Genomic DNA, 11,844 nt, shown 5'->3' with positions numbered 1-11,844 from the left:
TTTTTCAGTGTGAATTATTCAATTCTACAACCTAGCCCTTGTGTGCTGCTGGTAGCTTTAGATTTTTTTCTAAAAAGTCCTTGCTTCAATCTAATTTTTTTCATATATACAGTGCAATTTTTTTTTTTATGTTGCAGGTTTGTTTCAGGCCAAAGCTTGATCAAGGAGGCAGATTTTTTTATTGAAGCCACAATGAAAACTAGGAATGGAGATAGCCATAGATTGCTTTTCTCTTTTTTCTTCTCTGAAATTGTAAAATTTTATAAAAAGGATTAATGATTTTCAATTTCAGGCAGCAAATACTTCAAGAAAAACATGCTAAAAACAAGACTTTGACTGAGGTCTTAGGCTGATTTTTCATAGATCTGAGCTAGGTGACTAGGATAGGATCCATGTTGGGACAATTCTAGAGATGCCCATGTGGTCGGTTTTTTCATTGGATGCATGTAACCTGCTAAACCTTGAAACAGTTGCGGAATTCACAGCTAGCTGCGGAATCAGGGCAATTTCCGCAGCTAAATTGCAAAACCTTATTAAAACAGGATATAGTGTTTTGAAGACCACTATAAAGCATAACCAAACAATTTTGGACAATTTGAACCTATCAAAGCAGTTGAGTTTCATTTTTTTTCATCATTTTTCTTTTCTATTGAATCAATTGAAATGTTGAAGTTTATTTTGTCTCCTTTTTTTTCTTTTTTTTACTTAATAATTCTTTTTCTGATCCTCCAGATCACACAAAGTGCAAGAGGAGAGCATACTCAAGAATTATTAACTTTTTTTTTACATAACAATCATTTTTCTGATCCTCCAGATCACACAAAGTGCAGGAGGAGAGCATACTCAAGAATTGTTAATTTTTTTCAGATGTAAGAAATAAGGTCTCCTAATTACACTTCCCCGGCAACGACGCCAAAATGTCTAGTCAATTAAACGTCTTAAATTGCTCTACATAAATTATCAATCTGGGTATCGTAAACTAATAAAGTGTGGTGCACCATATGTGCTTAGTTAACCTTTCTCTTACTTCGTCGTTTTATAGTTTATGTTGTTTTTGGGGTTTTGTTCTTGTTGCTTTTCTAAAGTGTTTAATGCAACTTAAAACATGTTATTGATGGAGTTAGTATTTAAACAAAAGTGTAAATATACAACTAGTTCAATCGAAATAAAATGCAATAATCAAATAATGAGAGAATGACTATGAGACCCAGTATCCTTGCTGCTTCAGCAAAAGGACAAGATGATTCTATCACGTCATTAGTTCATTAAAAGGCTATGTGCATCACTAATCTACAATCAACTTGAAAGCAATTTATGTACAGCTAATATACATGGTGAAATAAAATGCAAAAATAAAATGACAACTATACAAGGCAGGGGCCCTCTACCACCTATGAAATCAAATGCTTAAAGGAAAATAAAGACATCAAATAAAGGACTAATGACATCGGCCCAGTAGCTCTGCTACTGATTTAAAATGAAAATGAAATCTATATTAAATCCAATTAAAAGTGAGAACAACTATCTCACACTATTTTAACTCTTCAACTTAATCTAAGCAATGTGAAATCTAAGTGACACTACATAAAGGAGACAAATCACACTACTTTAACCTTTTCTTAACCTTTTTGCCTTTCAGCTAGATTTATCATGTGAGAACAGTTATGAACAAGTCAGCAATGTGAGTCTTAAAGCAAACTAAACCAAGCTGTACTAAGTGATATTTTGGCTCCAATAAAGTTATTTGATTATGGAAAAAGAACCATCAACAGATGAACAACTTGATATCTAAGAGCAGAAAGTAAAGTGCAAGTTAAAGAAATGATACTAATGAAAATCAAACTGCAAAAAAATAAAGGTCAGCAACATAGACAAGATGATCACACATGCCACTAGTTATGAAATCAAAGCAAAATTGAACACACTTGCATGAATTAAAATTGCATGAATGAAAAATCTAATCTACCTTACATTTTACAAAGCAATATTTACAAAATGAAATCTACTCTACCTTACATTCTAATATGCTCCATGACATCTACTTCACATCTCCTTCCATGTTGAGAACATCAAAGCTTTATTCAAATTCTTCAAAAGTACAAAGTACAACAAAGTTCTCCAAAGCTTTCAAAAGCCATCAAGGAAGAACTACAAACTTAAGAACTAGGGACTAAAAGACTAACAAATGAAGGAGAGAGATCTCCTATTTATACAAAAAGATGAGAGCCATCTCATTAATGAGAATCCATGAATCTCTCCCTCTACCTCTAGAGTCCTAATCAAAATAGGAACTGATAAGACACATGTCTTTTTAGAGTTACAATACAATTAGGAGATGTGACACATATCCTCATGATCCCATGATTCTTTCCAACCAAATTCGAATTTGGCCTTAGAGTGCCACATAAGGGTCTTCTAGAAGCTTCCTTTCAACCTACACATGTCAACAATCTCAACCCATTTGTTAGGTATAAGCATATGCACATTATTTTCTAATGTTTAACCACAAATTCACTTAAAAGGCTTAGAAATAATAAAGATTGGAAAAACATAAAGGTGGCCCAATGATAATGAAAGTGGGATGAATGTGGTGACATAGTAGTGAAATGGAGGTGAAATGGAGGTGATATAATGGACATAATAGTGAAAGTGTAATGGAAATGAATGACATTTTCAAGACTCAACAGTGGGACTGATGTGACAGGGATAACCGCGGGCCAGTAACTTTGTAAAAGCACATGGTTATGAGGAAATAGTCATATGGAAATTTTAACTCTACACTTGGGGCTAAGTGAAAATGCTCTTATATGTGATTTTAAACAAAGAACCCCTACGAATAAGGAGAAATGAGGATGAGCAAGGTGGAGGGTGTTGGGAACACACTGGAATAGGATTATTTTGAGCTAAAAGAGAGGACCAAGCTCACTCCGGCTTCTTTGAATTATCAGCAATCTGTAGCAGAGCTAACAAGAACACACAAGCATAAAGGAATCACGATATGGAAAGCAGGATAACCGATGATCCAAAGTGATGGATTATATCAACAACATGGTTTAATAAGATTCATACAAACACATACATAATAGTCCATACGTACATGCGTAAATTACATCTACATACATCATTAAAGTAACCAGGATAGTCGAACTACAATAACAACAGATGCTTGAAACATGTTGCCTCTATTATATTAAAAGAGTGAAATATCCAATCATCCATACTACCATGACTTCCACTAGCCCCAATAGCATAACATTAAAGTCATTGTCACGTGCTCCTACAAAGAGATGTACTAGCTCTGCACTGTGGAGAAGCCAAGGCTCATTACAATACACTCCAATATTTCTCTAAGTTATCCCTATAGGAAGCTTGACTCTCAAAGGCCTATACATTGAATTATGAGGTTCTATAAATAGAAAAGGGTGGGGTGACCCTTGACATTCCCCTTTGTGACTCTTCACCTACCCTCATGAATCTTCAACTTACACATGACTGTTACATTCTACTATTGACACTTGGTCTTTCAATTTTACAACATGTTTAAATTACAATCTGCACATGTATCCATGTGAGACAAAAATGGGCTTGAGTAATCCGTGCAATACATCACTAAGTCTTAGAAAGTTGTGGGAAGACTAACTCTTCGACATCCTCTCGATGATTGATGGTGGTGAACTGATGCTAAGCTTGTTAATCTATTATGGTGTCCATGTGCCCTGTGGTGACATCCTTCTTTTAACGGACTCTTGCCTCCGTTGCATCTGGGTACACTACTTTTGCACCTCTTTCCAACTTGTCAGATAACATGCGCATCATACTCTTGAGTGCAGTCAGACCAACAACATATTGGTGCATAGTGTCTACACTCATATGCGAGTCAGCATTGGTGGCTATGCGCATCAACTAATCAAAGTACATGTCTAGCTCAAGTCATACTTGGTTCTTTGTCTTCACCACAGTGAGTGTGCCAATGGATGGGATTTCATGTGTGCACATAATGACATCCATGCTTCTGAACACTCGTGCATATGAATCCTGCAAGTTGGTGATGAGATGCGAGAGTTCCTCATAGTTCGATATCTGACTCCAAATGCGTGCTTTCAACTCCACTGCATTTGGCTTCATCATATTTGGAAAGTGAAATGGTGCTCCCTTCTACCTCATTGTCCATATCTGCATGTGATCGACAACATGTGTATGTCTGACAAGATTTGTTCTCTCCTAGCACATCGCGGCTACCAACCATTAAGATGGACAACTTACTTATGCATAGTGATGAATATGAAGTAAAACTTCCGCATTGTTGTCCTGAGAGACAATACTTCATTTATTATCGCTCTCCTCAAATCTGATGTAGAAAATGCTATAACCTACTCTTCTCCCTGCTTGGCTGCTTGCAACTCCTTAGCCATGCACTTGTTCTCAGCTATCAAGAATATAACACTCGAGCTAGTGGCTTCGACATATGCTTTGGCAGCATTGGCCAATGTAGCTGGATGTCTGTGCACATCGGACATGATCACTCATTCTTTAAACTGCACAAGAGATGCATGGGCATCCCAAGTGGGCACTCTACGTGACTACATAACTCTGTGTTGTGACTCCTCAAAAGATATGTTGTGCATGCCTGCTTAAGAATTGTCTTCAAGGATTTCAGTGTCTCCTTGATCTCTTAGGACTAGCTTTGCTTCTGGATTTGGTGAAGCTGGTGGAGTGACCTTTTGGTTCTAAGGCATGAGGTCAATTTCGTGATCTAAATCTGGCTTAACCACATCTGTGTCCATCTTCTCTAGCATCTGTTCAATCTCTTGAGCAAAGTCCTGCTCATGTGATTACTCACCCTATATCCTATGTGTCAGTTGTTTGAATGAACCTCTAACTTGTATGGCTGCAATTTCATCAATATGTGCATGTTGCGGCTCCTGTTGTTCTTGTTCCTACTACATTTCCTTCTCCCTTCTGCTCAAATCTTGTTCTTCCCTAAGTTGTTGCTTCAATTCCCGAAACTCGTTTTCTTCTTACTCTAGATTCTACTTCTCCCTCTACCTTTGCGCAATCCTCCTATCGTGTTGTCACCTCTTAGCCTCAATCCCCAAAGTTTCTTTCAACACAAGTGGATTTGATTTGAACTTGCAGCTTTGTTATGCCTCTCCGTTGTCAACAACCTTCCTGTTTCCTTTGTCGAGTGCAGGTCTGCTGCCCTCTACTGCTACTGATGATGCTACTCTCTAAGATGTTGCTGCCTTCTGCAGTGTTAATCGCTCTACAACTATTCTGGCCAATTCATTGAGCCTAGAGAAGTTGTAACAATATCTCCATGGGTCTTCCTCAGTCCAATGACACACCTCGTGGATCCAAGGATGATATGCTCTCGCACAGTGTTCCCTCACTAAGAAATGCGGGTCATATGGATTGAAACTTATGGTGCTGAAGGTGAACCTCTTGAATTCCTCTACCTTAGTCTCACCATGCTTGAGATTCTGGATCTCATACAACCTGATCTGCAAAGGAAGAGCGGGCCAAGGTGCCTTCTTCTTCCTATGCAGTCTCGCTAACAACCCTGTCGAGATGTGATATGGAACTTCTTGCATGACCAACTTATCCATGGAAAACTTCAGAAAAACATGTGTATCCTTCTCTAATATGTACATCCAGATGAAGGCGCCAAGGGGTGAGGCATACCAATCTATTATGTCAATAAATGTCTCCATTACTACCTACGACATGCAAGGTGGATCCTTGTCAAAGATAATCTTGTATGCCAGGGTGACGAGGTGGTATGATAGTTGTATGATAACTCCACGGAAGCTGCATTCGGAGAACAACCTACAATAGGTGTGCACAGAGGTTTCTGAAGGTGTCCATGCCCAACCCAAGGCTAGGAGCTGTTGATGGGCACAGACTGCATCAAGTATGTAAGTGTACATGAAGAGCTTTGTTTTCTAAACCTTGGGTGTATGTCGGGCTTCTGTTACTTTTTCCTTCAACCAAAGATCTTACATGTCAGACCAGTTGAAAGGTCACCCTTTGTTCGCCAGCTGATCCAACACAATCACCCAACTCTGCAAGAAGGTCTTTGTGCTCCGTTGGTTGTATAAGTGGCATAGTAATATGACCAAGAGTTGATATGCCTTCTGCAGTACCCTCGTCTTGTACACTTGGATGGGTGTTGTCCTGAACTTGGACAACTCTTTTACCGAGCTCTTCAAGATGTCTCCTGAGTTTTCACTACTGTTGGGTCTCGTGAAGGGTGTATCCATCATGATTACTAGTTGAAAAAAGAGATACATCTCCTAAAATTCCTTCGCCGTGAAGGTATAAATTTACGTTTTACTCACATTACTAAAAATCATTGTCTCTGGATTAGTATGCGAGACAATCTAGTGGATCATGTCCCCACATGGAAATGCGGGATACATGCATGAAATCTGGTACAAGCCAGACTTGTGAATGTTGACATAAACTCTGCGGTCCCCTAGATTCTCCTCAAATGTCCCTAAAAATATGTCAGTAATGTCCTTCCATTTAATCTTGACTTCCTTGTCTATGAACAACTTAGTGTCTTTATAGATGGGCAAGCTCATAGATACTTGCTCAACTGCATCTCGAGTTGCACTCTCAATAGTGTCCTTTGACCTTTCTCTCTTGGAATCCATTGTAACTATACTTCTGAGAGACAGAAAAACACATATGATACCTATAGACAGAGAAACACTCATGGAAAGCACAATGTCAGTTGAAAACCAAAAGAAATTTGAGGATTGACATGCAACACACATAGGTGACTAACTAGAAGATTTGCACAATTTTCACCAAGAGGCTAGGATACTGACTCCCAAAACTATGCAGAACACAGTGTGGATTGTGAGTGGGTTTGTTGACTATTGAAACTATGCAGATCATAGTCTAGCTTGTCCTGCTAAGGACTGAAACTAGGCAATCTGCAGTTTCAGTTGGCTTGACTACAACCAGATTAATTGCATCTTCGTAATTCCGGGGGCCAACGAGGCAATACCTCTCAAAATTGTGTAGATCAAGCCTGGAGGCCAGTGTGAGGCAAGCTATGTGCATTTCCTAAGAGGAAGGTAGAGCCTTCACTCTCATAAATGCATAGTGCAAGCCGATCAAGGGAAGGTCCGGGCCAAGGCAGCCTAAACCCGCCAACAGGCAACTGAAAACATGTAAAGGCTAAATTCATGTGTGAATTTGAGTGCATAAAAGAGTTAATGAACATGCAAGAAAATAGTGAGTGCAGGATTCAGTAAACGGTAAAACAATTAAGTGTGTGAAGTGAGTCACCACCATGGCCATTATTAGTGCAAAAACAGTGTCATGCATGCGACAGCAGTGAGATGCAACGGAAAACTTGAAACAGTGCTTATGTAATGTAACATGCATCAAATGATAACAGGCGATCAACAAAACCAAGGAAAAAAACACTCACACAAACAGAAATAAAAAAAGTGACAGAAAAGCAGAAAAATACATGAAAAGAAGACTTACCCAGAAAAGTTGCGCTGAGTGTGTTGAATTCTCCTAGATGCAATGGGGAATGCCGGAGCTCCAAGATTGAAGTTAAGGATGAGCTTTGAAGTATCGAATAAATATTTTTTATAAAATCGAAGCTTATCACATGCATGCCACAAATCTAGTCAAAACTAGCACTTGGCGAGAGGTTTCTAAAATGGCTTTTTCATGTAACCGCCAGCTGCTAAAACTGGATCCATAAAATCTTGGGATGCTTCATTTTTTCTTTTTTGAGAAAGGCAGCCCATGCATGCAAAGCAAGATTAGTCAACCCTAGAGGGAACCGTCAACTTGGGAGGACCTGCAATGGAATGCAAGCCTTTGGATGACTTCTGCACAATTTCTGGGCTGAGTGGCTCTAGCTGCCCCTCAAGCTCTGTGCAATTTCTCAACTAAAGCCAAGGTTTTCAACCATATCTACGCAAATTTTGATAGCAAGCCCAGTGATGGGCTACTCTGCATAATTTTCATAGGGAAGGTTTCCTGCTTGCTCTGCGCATTTATGGAGAGTAGTAGGTTGCCTTGATAGTTTGTGCAATTCTGGAGAGTAAGGTTGGTTCCCATCCAGTTCTGTGCAATTTTCCATGTGAGCACAACAGCCAGAAAATGACCAAGTTCTAGGATGTGAGCTTGCGAGTGGAAGGAAAATAAGCTAGCAAACACAAGCTGATAAGCCACTGAAACTCAACTGAAGCATAAATACCTATTAGTGAAAGACATGTTGCTAAGGATGGTTGGTAGGGAGGATCCAAAACAAAGCTAATGAAAACTTTTGGAGGGTGGTTGTAGCCACTACAATAATTGGCGACACACTGGTAGAACTCCAACTCTCTGAATGGACCTTTTTTCATGGAATGCAAGTCTAACTCCCCCAGAAGTATTGTTCGATTCTTAGATCGTCGTTGTTTCCACACTAGCTTGAGTGAAAGATGTCGCACCTGTCATGCTCTTGATGGGTCAGCACACATTCCAATCCAAGTCAACTCAATTTTTTTGATTAGGGATGAGGGGTATATTGGTGCACAAGTAATATGGTAGTAAGAGTTTAAGTTTCATCTCTGGTGTTTATCCATTACCAGTAGGCCTAGAGAGTAACCACAACAAAGTCACATAGGCACACAAGCATCGCTCCGCTGCCAGTGAACCTGGTCATTACCCTGGAAAATCTACTTGCATCACCTCTCTGTGTAGGAAGCCTTTATCTTCTTTCATCTCTTTCACTTTTTCAAAATTTTCACATTTTCATTTTTTCATTTTTCATTTTCCATTTTTTCAAGTACTGTGCATAAGTACTTATTTATTTCATAGGCAGAAGAGGGACCCTGACTTATTGAGATCAGAAGAGGTTGTTCCTTGAGAGAGGTATCTTATATATACCTCTGACATACTCGTTAAGGTTTTCCCCCTCACCTTACTCTACTTGACATAGATGAAAAGGGTTAACCCAAAAACAACTGACTAGATTAGGTGGTACCAATGAGAGCACAAGCATTGTGTTTTCACCAAGATTCACTTCGAACAGAACGTATTTTCCATTGGTGTATCATTAACTGAAGACAACAAGTTCTACATAAAGAGAGAGGACACCAGATAACCAACTCTTGGTAGTTGTGCAAGTCCTCTTTTAATTTAATCTTCTTGTTTCAAGAGTTGCACATGGTTTCATGTGAAACTAACCTACAAACACAAACAATCAAACGAAATAATAAAGCAAAGAGAAAAAGAAAATGAGAAAGGTAAGAAGGTAAGAAAAGAGAGCAAGCAAGTAAATAAACAAATAAAGAAAGAAAGCAAACATGCATTTAAGAAGACAAGACAAAAAGAAAACACTACTCCTACTCCTAAGCTACCAATGCATGGGTCTGCTCATGTGAAGCAATATTTCCAATGCAGCCACCGACACATTGGTTGAGCCATGTTGGTGAAGGCATCATTCACAAACAACATAGTCAAATGAAATAGCAAACATGAAAGATACAACAATGAAGAAAAACACACTCCGAGTTTAAATGTGTCCACAGAAAAGAAAAAAGTGAAAGCACATGACAAACACTTTGTGGACTTACCATGGTGTTGTAATACACTGTGTGCAGATGTTAAGCATATGCACTCTCTTGACTGTGACATGCAAGAAAACATGGGAAAAATATATAACTTACATCTCGCAAGTGTGCTCGTGGTGTAATATCCCTCCAATGCATGAGCGATAGGATCATGTGGTTCAAGTGGAGGAAGAAAAATCTGTGTGTTGGATAGATCTTCAATTCATACACATGAGTGATGAGGGGCCTTGGTTAGTTCAAAACTTTCTTAATAGGAAGTGAAACTAACCTCAAGACAGCAAGGGCCTTACATAACCATTATCTTGGGTTGAGGTGCCTCAACAACCTGTGGGGTTTCAACTTCGTCGACATATAGCTCATCATAAACAGGTGCCTTTGAAAGCTCAACAATGATACAATCAACATCTTGATCGAACATGGGAGTAAATAGATCATGACAGCCGTGATCAGAAAAAATCAATGAGTTCATAGGCATCCTCATGATCAGATAAATCAAACAGAGGGGTAGATGAGAAGCAAGAATGTTCACCCTCTCTGTTTCCAGAAAAGGTAGATGAAAAATCAAGTGGATTTTCAATGAATAAATCATCCTCTCCACTGTTGAATAATGTACTAACGTTGGGTGTGTTCTACCAATGATGGAAGTAGATTCATTAGTGGGAGAATTTACACAAGAAAAATCAGGGATAGTTGAATCACGAAAGATGTAAGGAAAAAGCAGAGGAGGTGCGGATTTAAGGAGGTCATCCTTCACCGTGGTTTGATATTTAGATTCCCGGTCATACTCCTCATAAATGACAGTGTAGGTTGGTTGTGCAACATCAACTCCATCGATGGCTTGATCCTCGTTCACAATAGGTGTAGAGTCCGGAACAAAATAACACAAGATAGTGCAATACGAAGGATCAATAGAACACGAAGACGGGGGTTGAGGTAACAAATGCATATGAAAAACCATGGGCTTTCCAACCAAATCTATGCAGAAATTAAGAGTAGTGAGGGTGGGAGGATGTGAGAGTTAAATAGACATGTGTGCACGTTCACCCACATCACTCTGCAAGGGTGGAGTTGTTTGATGAGGGGAAGGCGGACGGTCACTTGTGAAACCAACTGTGTCCACTTAAGATTGTGTAGCTCCATCATCGAAGTATGCTAAGCAGGGTTTCAAATTTATCTTCATTTCGAGATGGAGTGATTTGCAAAGGTAATATTCAAATATTTCCATAAGATATTGGAATTTCATATGAATTTTCGAAGCTTCAAACATGAGTAAATGGAAGTGCTGCTAAAAATACATAGGCGATTCATGTGGGGCCTTCCATTGTTTAAAAAAAAAATTGTCAAGATCTTCAGGATCAAAATGATGGAAAACAGATTTGATTAGATCACTGAAGTGCTTCTATGAGTGCATGTAATTGTGAGGTAGGCTGTGGCACCATCGTTTCGGGGATTTGCGAAGTGTGTATGCAAGTACCATCCTGACCTCTGCTTCAGTAAAATCTTCCACATTCCCCAAGAATGTGAGGAAGACATGTAAGTGCTCAGGCATGGCCACTTCACCTTCACCATCATACGTGATTTCTGACAAGTGATCAAATAACTCCTTCATGACATCAAAGGAATGTGCATTGGTTAGACATTGCGGAGGGTTAACTACAACGATATCCATGATAGATGTGCAAAAATTCAAAACTGTATGTGAGGACTCATCTTTTCATCTTTCCCTCCTTCTAGCACCAGAAATGTCGACGGTGTTGGACCCACCAACATGTCAGGGGATCTCCCCAAAAATAAGTCTCAACTAGACCTCATACTATTTGATGTATGAGTCTCAGTAGCAGGTAGCACAGTATCACCTTCATTGTGGTTGCATGCAGAGATAAGTAAGATTTCTTCACTGAGTAAATGAAGGACAAATTTAAGCTCGCCAAGAAGCCGTGTGGCTAATCCATTTCTACTATAACGGACCCCGCGGTCATTATAGCCATCGATATACTAGTTGGGAAACTTATTAGGAAGTGTGGTACAGATAAAGTGCGGGCACCAGTCATATGATTAGCGACCCAGTGTGCAAAGGGCATACAATTCAACTGGGCACGCTGCCTCTGCAGTGAGTTCCTGGTAAACTGTAGGGAGGCGCGGGATCAGAGAAAATCTTTTCACTATGCATGGCTACTACACTCCATAGTACTGGTCACATGTGAGTTACCGAAGGATATTTAGTTTCCTTTGGTCGCACAAGATTTACCCAAAG

Source organism: Pinus tabuliformis, chromosome 7, assembly GCF_031772625.1.
Source record: "Pinus tabuliformis cultivar Carrire ecotype Pingquan chromosome 7, CPIR1, whole genome shotgun sequence".
In the NCBI taxonomy this organism is placed as follows: Eukaryota; Viridiplantae; Streptophyta; class Pinopsida; order Pinales; family Pinaceae; genus Pinus; species Pinus tabuliformis.
Note: the sequence above shows the minus strand (reverse complement) of the source record.